Raw genomic sequence first — 8,114 nt, 5'->3', positions numbered from 1 at the left:
TGTTTTTTTTCCATGGAACTATGATGTGTGCTTTCCCTTTCTGCTTGGTTGGGCACACCAAACTCGGACATAGTTGAAATAAATTTTTTTTTTTTCTGTTGTTGAATAATGTGTAGGATATACCTGATATTGATGGAGACAGGATTTATGGCATCCGATCTTTTACAGTGCGCTTGGGTCAAAAGCGGGTTAGTATTAAATGTTTAGCCTATTTTGTTACCACTTTTTGAACACCTTATTTTGTTCCTATACTAAATCACATTGTGCAGGTGTTTTGGATATGCATTTCACTACTTGAAATTGCTTATACAGTTGCACTTTTAGTAGGAGCATCATTTGGCTTCTTGTGGAGCAAAGTCATTACGGTAATGTTTGAGATACTAATTTTGTAGAAAGTAAAGCTCTTTAAAATGATTGGGTGTATTGTCACAAATATTACTATCTTTGTTGCTTGCTACGATGTCAAGGGCTCAACGATGATTAGTACTGTGAATGTTGATTTTTTTATATGTATTTCCTTGATTGGGTATTGGGACACACAATTTTGGCTTCAATACTCTAGACTAATGCCAAGTCGATTGATTTGAGCAGCAAAGCTGCAATAACATCGTTTTACATGTTCATATGGAAGGTAAATAACTATGGTGCCAAATTTAATTTGTTTGGCGCTCATTTTTGGGTATACCTCGATTTTTGTGCTTTGAATCAAATTGCATTGATTTAGGATTCAAATCTCTTGTTCCCATTTTTCTCTGTTTGTTCTATGTCCCACCACAAAATGATATTTTGTTTTATTTATTTATCCTTACATGTGCATTGATTGTCATTTAATTGAGTTGTTTGCTGGTGAGTGGTGAGATATAGAGGAGCAGAAAATCGGGACATGATATATCATATATGAATCCATTGATTCAAGCATTAGATCACTTACAATAGTAAAAAAAAATACTCAATGTTTGGATGTTTTTTTAACTGCTAACAATGCTGAGGATCCTGAATTTTGATACCAATTGATGTGGTAGGTGAGTTTGTCATACATTCATTTGATGTATCATATGAATGTTATAAATTCACCAACTGAAAATGTTGCAACTAATATGCTACATCGATTGATATTAAAATCTTGGAGTTAGAATTACTAGCATTATCTTTTTCCTCTTTTTTTTTTTAATATAATTAATATAAATAGATATCTCATGAAATCTTTATTGGAACTTTAGAAATCTGAATTATAATAAACTTGTCATAGAAAAATGAACTTAAAACATTACCTTGCCAAAATAGCTTATGTTAAAATATTGTTTTCGAAATAATCTTCTCAATACACTTGACACCCTGAGAAGTATGTACGAGTGTTGTTGAGAAGACTACTTTGATCAGCATAAATCCTTGAAACATCCTTAAAATAGAAGCTAACTTGCAAATAGTTCTTTTGAAAATTATTTCACAAACTTTTTCATTAAATTTATCTTTACAAAGCATTTCCCTCAATAATAGTACTATATTCATAATGTTTTTTAGCATGATACACTAGTTAAATTTTTATTGTTTCCAAAAATCATTAATTAGAGTGGTACTTCCCTCTAATTCTGTCTCGTAGATGTAATTTTAAATTGTCATTTTTCTTTTTCCCAATTTCATCACGTGGAAAAAATATTATGAAATGACAATGATAACTTTAAAGATCGAATTCTAATCTGTCATTTTGGCGCATTGGAAATTTGTGGATTTTGCACATGCTTTATTAGGTTGAGTTGGGTGTCAAGTTGTGGGCAATTTTTATATTTATTTTTGTTTTGATCAATAAATTAGATTAATAAATTCAAAATAGTTTAGTTTAACAAAATTGCAAAAGTAATATTTTAAATAAAATTAATTATAGTCACTTGGCTAACTCAAGTGGTTGGGTGTGTGAGTTTGTGTGCGAGGAAAGGTTCAAATCCTACTGTAAGATGGCTAACTCAACTCCTGAAGAGATAGCATCTATGCGTACACGTCTTGATGCCCAGATCACTTATGAATTGAATGGAGCTCAGATGCTGAAGAAACAGGTTTGTTTTTTCTGATCTTTTACTTTTGCATTTTGAGCAATTTTAATGTTAACATTGAGATTCTTAATTTTTATGGCTCAGTAAGCATTGCATTAAGTTGGCCACCTACACGATGAAAGATAGTATTCCTAAGCTTAAGTTTTATTCTCAATACATTTTGAACGTTAAATTCATTAACTTTTGTTTTATTGACTTAGAGGGTAGCGTGGATTTTGTCATTTGTAGTGCTGCCAAAACGAAATGAACTATTTTATTTGTTTGGTACACCAACTTTATTAATAATTAATAGCACCACAGGATGTTAGCAATCTTAACTTTCGTTTTGATAAACAGGGAGCAGAAAGTACTTAAAAGGGAAAGAATACCCCATTATTATAGTTATAGGATATGTATACCTGAGACCTTTAGATCAGGAGCCTATTTGCCAAGCTCGCTTGTGGTTCCCTTTAGAGATGAAAGGAAAACCTTCAGCAATTTATAGGGAAATCTTTTTCATTGCTTTCTGTAGAGATAAGGCCTATGCAAGTTGGCTAGATGTCTCAACTGAAACAACTACCTTCCATAAGCTTTAACCCTCTTACTGATAGGAAAGCTGTGGCCCAAATCCTATATAGTAGTTTCGTTTATAGCTTAAAAAAATTATTAGTGTGACTTACAGGACGGGGTGCCTACTGCTTCTTGTAATTTATAGTAAATTATTTAGGTTGGGGTGCCTACTGCTTCTTGTAATTAATTTATTTAATACTGAGTTATGAATAACCTATGCACTGTATTAGTGTGTTGGTATTATGCAGTCTTCTGGAAGGATGTCAAAATTCCCCCTCTTTGTGCTCTGAGTATTACACTTATGATCCATTGATTCATGTTGGTATGTTGAAGTTAAAATGGAATCTAAATGTCTTTTATTCATTTCTTTTTCATTTGTCTTCTGATCTCAGTATTTATCACATGTTTTTCCCTTTTTCATTTTCATTCAAAATTATTTAGGAATGATAGGCATCATTCTTCTTTTCTAAATTAATTATTTAAAACTTGGTCAACCTACAGAGAGTTATTTAGTAGCCTAAAAGAGGTTTTTTTTTTCTTTCTATATGACACTTTCCCATATATGTTTGTTAGTAATAGGAAATTTAAGTAGTTGCCATATTTTTATAGTTGCTGGAAGACTCTTTGGAAGAACGCTTGGAAAAGACTGGGGGTTTGCTTTCTGATTCTGAAAAGACGGAAGGAGAAACTTAAGAGTCGGAGTGGGAGGAAAATAAGGTACAAAAATGTTTCGTTATTTCTTTTACTATCCATATCTGTGTAACCTCTGTTTAGACTGTGTTTGTGACTGTCTAGTTATAGGATATTTATCTGGCATCCACTCTTGTGATGCTTAATATTACTCGTGTGTTCAGAAAAGATCAGCAGAAGGAGGAAAGCAGGGCTCATCAGTTAAAAAGCTGAAAAAAGACAAGGCAACGGGAGAAACAGGGAAAGCCACTCGTCCTGAGACAAACATTGTAACTATGGCACCAAGAGTCAAACCAGAGCTTCCTTTGCCTACAATGTATTCTCTCGCTTTCTCCCTCTTTCTCTTGTGTAATTTATACATCTTTCTATCTATGTATTTTTGACCTAGGATGTGCCTATTATTAGAAATTCCACATATTTAATTGGGGGTAATGTAGCATAGAATCCATGCAGGGCTTCAAATTATTTTGATGAGTAAATGTTTGGAGAAACTGAGATAAATAAAACATGTGATGTTGACATAATGATGTGGACACTAAAATTACTTTTTGGAACGACAGGATTCTGATGTTTGAGTGTAATTTTTTCAACCTGTAAGATATGAGGACGCATATTTTTAGCTTTTGTATAGCTTGAGGAACATAGTTTATGTATATTGGTTTTGTGTGAATGTGACTATTCTTGATAGTTTAAATAGATCTTTTTATGATGGAATATGTTGTTTCCAGTTTTAATTCTCTCTGCCAATCGAAGTCTTTCAGAGGGATTTAGTCTTAGTGTTTGCATACTTATGATGTTTATTCTAGCAAAAAAAGGGAAATCTACCACTGTTTTGTAATGTTAACTTTTGATATAGGTTATTTGATTAATCTTTTATTTTGTTGCTTCAGTTCAGTTGAGGTTGAGCAGTCTATACTTGATCACAGTAGATTTTGTAACAAGAAAACAGGTTGATGATATTTAACTTTCATCATCAAGTTCTGAGGTTTGTGTTTTTCTCCTGTTATCCAGATTTCCGGATAGCGTTTAGATGGATATCCTCGGGGAAGCAGAATTATCAAAGTCTTTCATAGAAAGTGACCAGAGCTCGCGGATGGACAGAAAGGCTTCGCCTCTCCCGTTTAGTGTCCGGCTTACTCTTTCAAGCAAACGCGACACGGAAGCTCGTCAACTCTCCCGAAGGGATATCCTTCGGGGAAGCTCCTTCCAGGAGAAGCTCTTCAGGTTGCCTTCGCGGAAACAGTTCCGTGCCACGCACGGAACAAGACCAAGCGGTCGAGTCATGGAGGAGGCATATTTGGAATGATATCCACCTGACACAGGATCCCGCCTGACACGCCCGACAGGTCAAAGCCGCACACATCCCAGCACGCCTAAGGGTACCTTTTCGCCTACTGTTCCGCTGACAACTTGGAAAAGACGGCTGACTTTGTGTATTCCCCATACTTTCACGTAAATATACCCACATAGAGTCTTGTAGCCATGCTACTACAGTAATTGTATCCCCTATTTGTGGCTGGTGTAATTAAGACTAATGGGACAGAGTAAAACCCTAATCAAAAACCCTAGCTATAAAAACCCCCTCATTTTACGATAGAGGGGACGGCCAACAAATTACATAGCAAGAACTCTGCTAAAATCTCTCTAGCTTCATCTTCTCCAAGAGAACCCGAGAGAAACACTGTGAGTGTGTGAAGTTCTTGTACACCAGCCATCTTACTGTAATTCTCTACAAGTATAATAACATCGACTCGTGGACTAGGGCTCGTTAACGCCTGAACCACGTAAAAAACCTGTTTGTCTAATTATATTCCTGCACTTCTACAGTTCTTATCTTTTTATTATTCTGTTTGTATTCGTTTCCGAAAAACTCGGTAAACATTTTGGTGCTTTCATTGAGAGCTGTAGGAAGTTGTTAGTTAGCTCTTTTTCTGTGTACCTTTTTTGTATTCACTCCGTGCTAAAAAGATGGTGACTACGAGAAAATCCGCGGTTGACAAAAATGCTAGGGTCAACCCCGATACTATGATGGAAGATGCGGTACAAAACGAACCCTTGGACTACCAAGGTGAAGACCCGACATCCCGCCAGGATCGGGTCAGTACTGAAGATACGACATACTTAGAAGACGAAGAAGAGTATGTCTAAGACGGTTATTACAAGGACGGCTGCTACTATGAGAAGGATCCAGAACTGGTCCAAGTAGCCGAAGAACTGATGGTCACTAAGGCCAAGCTTGCTGAGCAGGAGCGCGTCTCCGAAAAAATGCAACGCATGATGGAGCGCCTCCAAAGCAAGTTCGGAGATCTAGGCGACTCGGACGAGGATGCCTCTGTTCTAGGTGGTTCTGATGCCCCCATGCCGGATCCAGCCGCTGCTGAACCATCCAAAGCCGCCCCTAACAAGGGCAAAGAAAAAGTTGGGGAGCCTGTGCGCACTGACGCCCCTGCACCTCCTAAAGGCGTGAATCACCAGGCCGACTGCCCCCCCCCCCCCCCCCCCGCGCGCAGAAGGTCTCTGGCGCTCCTAAGCCCAGACGTCCTTCAGCCCCAAGGGGGCACTCTGTGCCTAAAGGGCCCGGTGCTAAGGCACCCAGGCCTAGGGGAAGGAACAACCGCCCCAGTGATTCCGTCAACCAGGACGGTCGGGCAGCGGATACGCACTCCAAAGATAGCTGGTCCACGGTGGACCTAAGAAGAAGGTTGGAGGCCAAGTATGAAAAGGCCAAAGGAGAAAAGGCTCGGCCTCGCGGAGATGACCTCCGAAATCATCTTAATGACAAGCTCCGGGGACGTGACCTCCCGGAGAGTGATACAAAGAGGCTCGAGGAACAAATTGCTGCCTTGACCAAGCTGGTCCGGAAGCAAAGTGGGGCCCTGTCAGACTCTGAGGAGGAAGACCCGGAACCATGTATTCGGAGGATCGCGGAAACGTCCCTCCCGGATAACTTCAAAATGCCTCACATAGAATTATATGAGGGGAGGACAGACCCGCGCACCCATCTAGCTAAATACAAAAAAATGATGCAAGTGGCGCGCGTCAGTGAGGACGCCAAATGCATGTGCTTCTCACTCACCCTTACCAAGTCCGCGGAGGACTGGTGGAAAAGATTAGCTCCCGGATCCATCCATAGTTGGAAGGAGTTACAGTCTGCATTCAGAAGGCAGTTCATTGCTGCCCGAGACCACGACATGGAGGTTGGCTCCTTAACCAACATCAAGCAGCTACCCCATGAGAACCTCAAAGCTTTCATTCAGAGAATGATGGAAGCTGCTGCAAAGACCAAGGTCAGCGATGACATGAAGCTGATCGCCCTTCAATCGGGCCTTACTGTCGGCTCCCTGCTGTGGGGGGAAATGCAAAGGAGACGGGCAGAAACGCTGTCCGAATTCATGTCAAAAGCTCAGGGAATCATCAACCTTGAGGATGCCTACCAGCAGGCCTTTGGAGTTCCCCCAACTCCGACGCCTTCCGTGACTGCGCCGAGCTTTGCTTCGCATGCTCCCGCACCAGCCCTCACGCTTCCAGGAGCCCAGTTCACTCCAAGCGTGTATGGGCCTTCCGCGTCTGCTCAGACGCCAAGTCAAACCCATTTCTCTGGGTACGGAGCAGTACAAACCGGATGTAGTATCGCTCCCGGACCGTCGCAACCGCAAGCGGAAGGCCCAGAACAAAATCTGAGCCAATCGCGGAATAAACGAGGCGGAAGAAACTCCAACCGGGGGGACCATTCAAAGAAACCCCGGAAGAACTACGAGCCCAAGTTCACGGAGTACACCAGTTTGATAGACTCGCGAGAGAATGTCTATCGGGCGACCTGTAATATGGTCAACTACAGGAAACCCCCGAAAGTGTCTCACGGAGGAAGGCGTCCGCGAGACTCCAATAAGAGGTGTGAGTTCCACGGAGACGTGGGGCACACCACAAACGAATGCCTTCAGCTGAAGGATGAGATCGAGTCCCTGGCAAGAGCGGGGCACCTTGGTCAATGGGTGAGGATACCCATAATCTATCCCGGACAGGGAGTAGTTCACGGAGCTGCATATTCCCCAGGACAGAGGGGGACCGCTAGCGCTCCTGGAGCCGGTCACCCACAAGCTCCTGGGTCTCAGTTCCCAGCGCTTCCTGCTCCAACCGCTCCGGCACCCATTGCCTTGTTGGCTCCAGGACCTGGCAACCCATATCCGCCCGGCCTTGCTCCGCCACCCGTTGACGGACACGTAGCCACCATCTCCGAAGGACCGCACCTTGCCGGAAGCACGCGCAACTCCCAGAAAAGGTACTTGAGGGAGTTAGAACACACCGGGGAGATGTGTGCCTTGGTTCAATCACCTGCTCAACGTCCCCGAATGATGGAGCTTCCCATCACCTTCACGGAGGACGACGCCTGACATGTGCACTTCCCCCACAACGATCCCCTCGTGGTGGAAGCCCAGATTGCCAATAAGAAGGTCTCACGGATCTTGGTCAATAACGGAAGCTCCGTAAACATCCTCTTCAAAGCGGCCTTCCACGCGATCGGATTAACCGAGACAGACCTGACCCCATGCCCCATCCAACTTCAAGGGTTCAATGGGGATGCACTCATGCCATTAGGCAAAATTCAACTTCCAGTCACCCTCAGAGGAGAAAGCGACGCTTGTGCCTTCAAGCACAGCACATTCGTGGTGGTCGACTGCCCCACGGCGTATAATGCCATCCTAGGCCGACCGGTCCTAATAGAGTGTGGGGCCATAACCTCGATACGCCACTTATGCTTGAAGTTTCCATGCGACGATGGGCGTATCGGCACCCTCCGAGGAGACCAACGAAGTGCACGAAGTTGTT

The 8,114-nt window shown here is 42.1% G+C and overlaps 1 long non-coding RNA gene across 1 annotated transcript; it reads left to right on the top strand.

Annotated features, from left to right (window-relative positions):
• The first annotated feature begins 3,289 nt into the window (after positions 1-3,289).
• LOC133829288 (uncharacterized) lies at positions 3,290-4,207 on the top strand. The gene is made up of 3 exons (XR_009891662.1): positions 3,290-3,314; positions 3,452-3,603; positions 4,178-4,207. It is a non-coding gene; the product is annotated as an uncharacterized LOC133829288 (long non-coding RNA).
• Positions 4,208-8,114: the final 3,907 nt, after the last annotated feature.

This window comes from Humulus lupulus, chromosome 4 (genome assembly GCF_963169125.1).
Source record: "Humulus lupulus chromosome 4, drHumLupu1.1, whole genome shotgun sequence".
Lineage (NCBI taxonomy): Eukaryota > Viridiplantae > Streptophyta > Magnoliopsida > Rosales > Cannabaceae > Humulus > Humulus lupulus.
The sequence above is the reverse complement of the archived record's forward strand: the minus strand, read 5'-3'. Positions and strand labels throughout refer to the sequence as shown.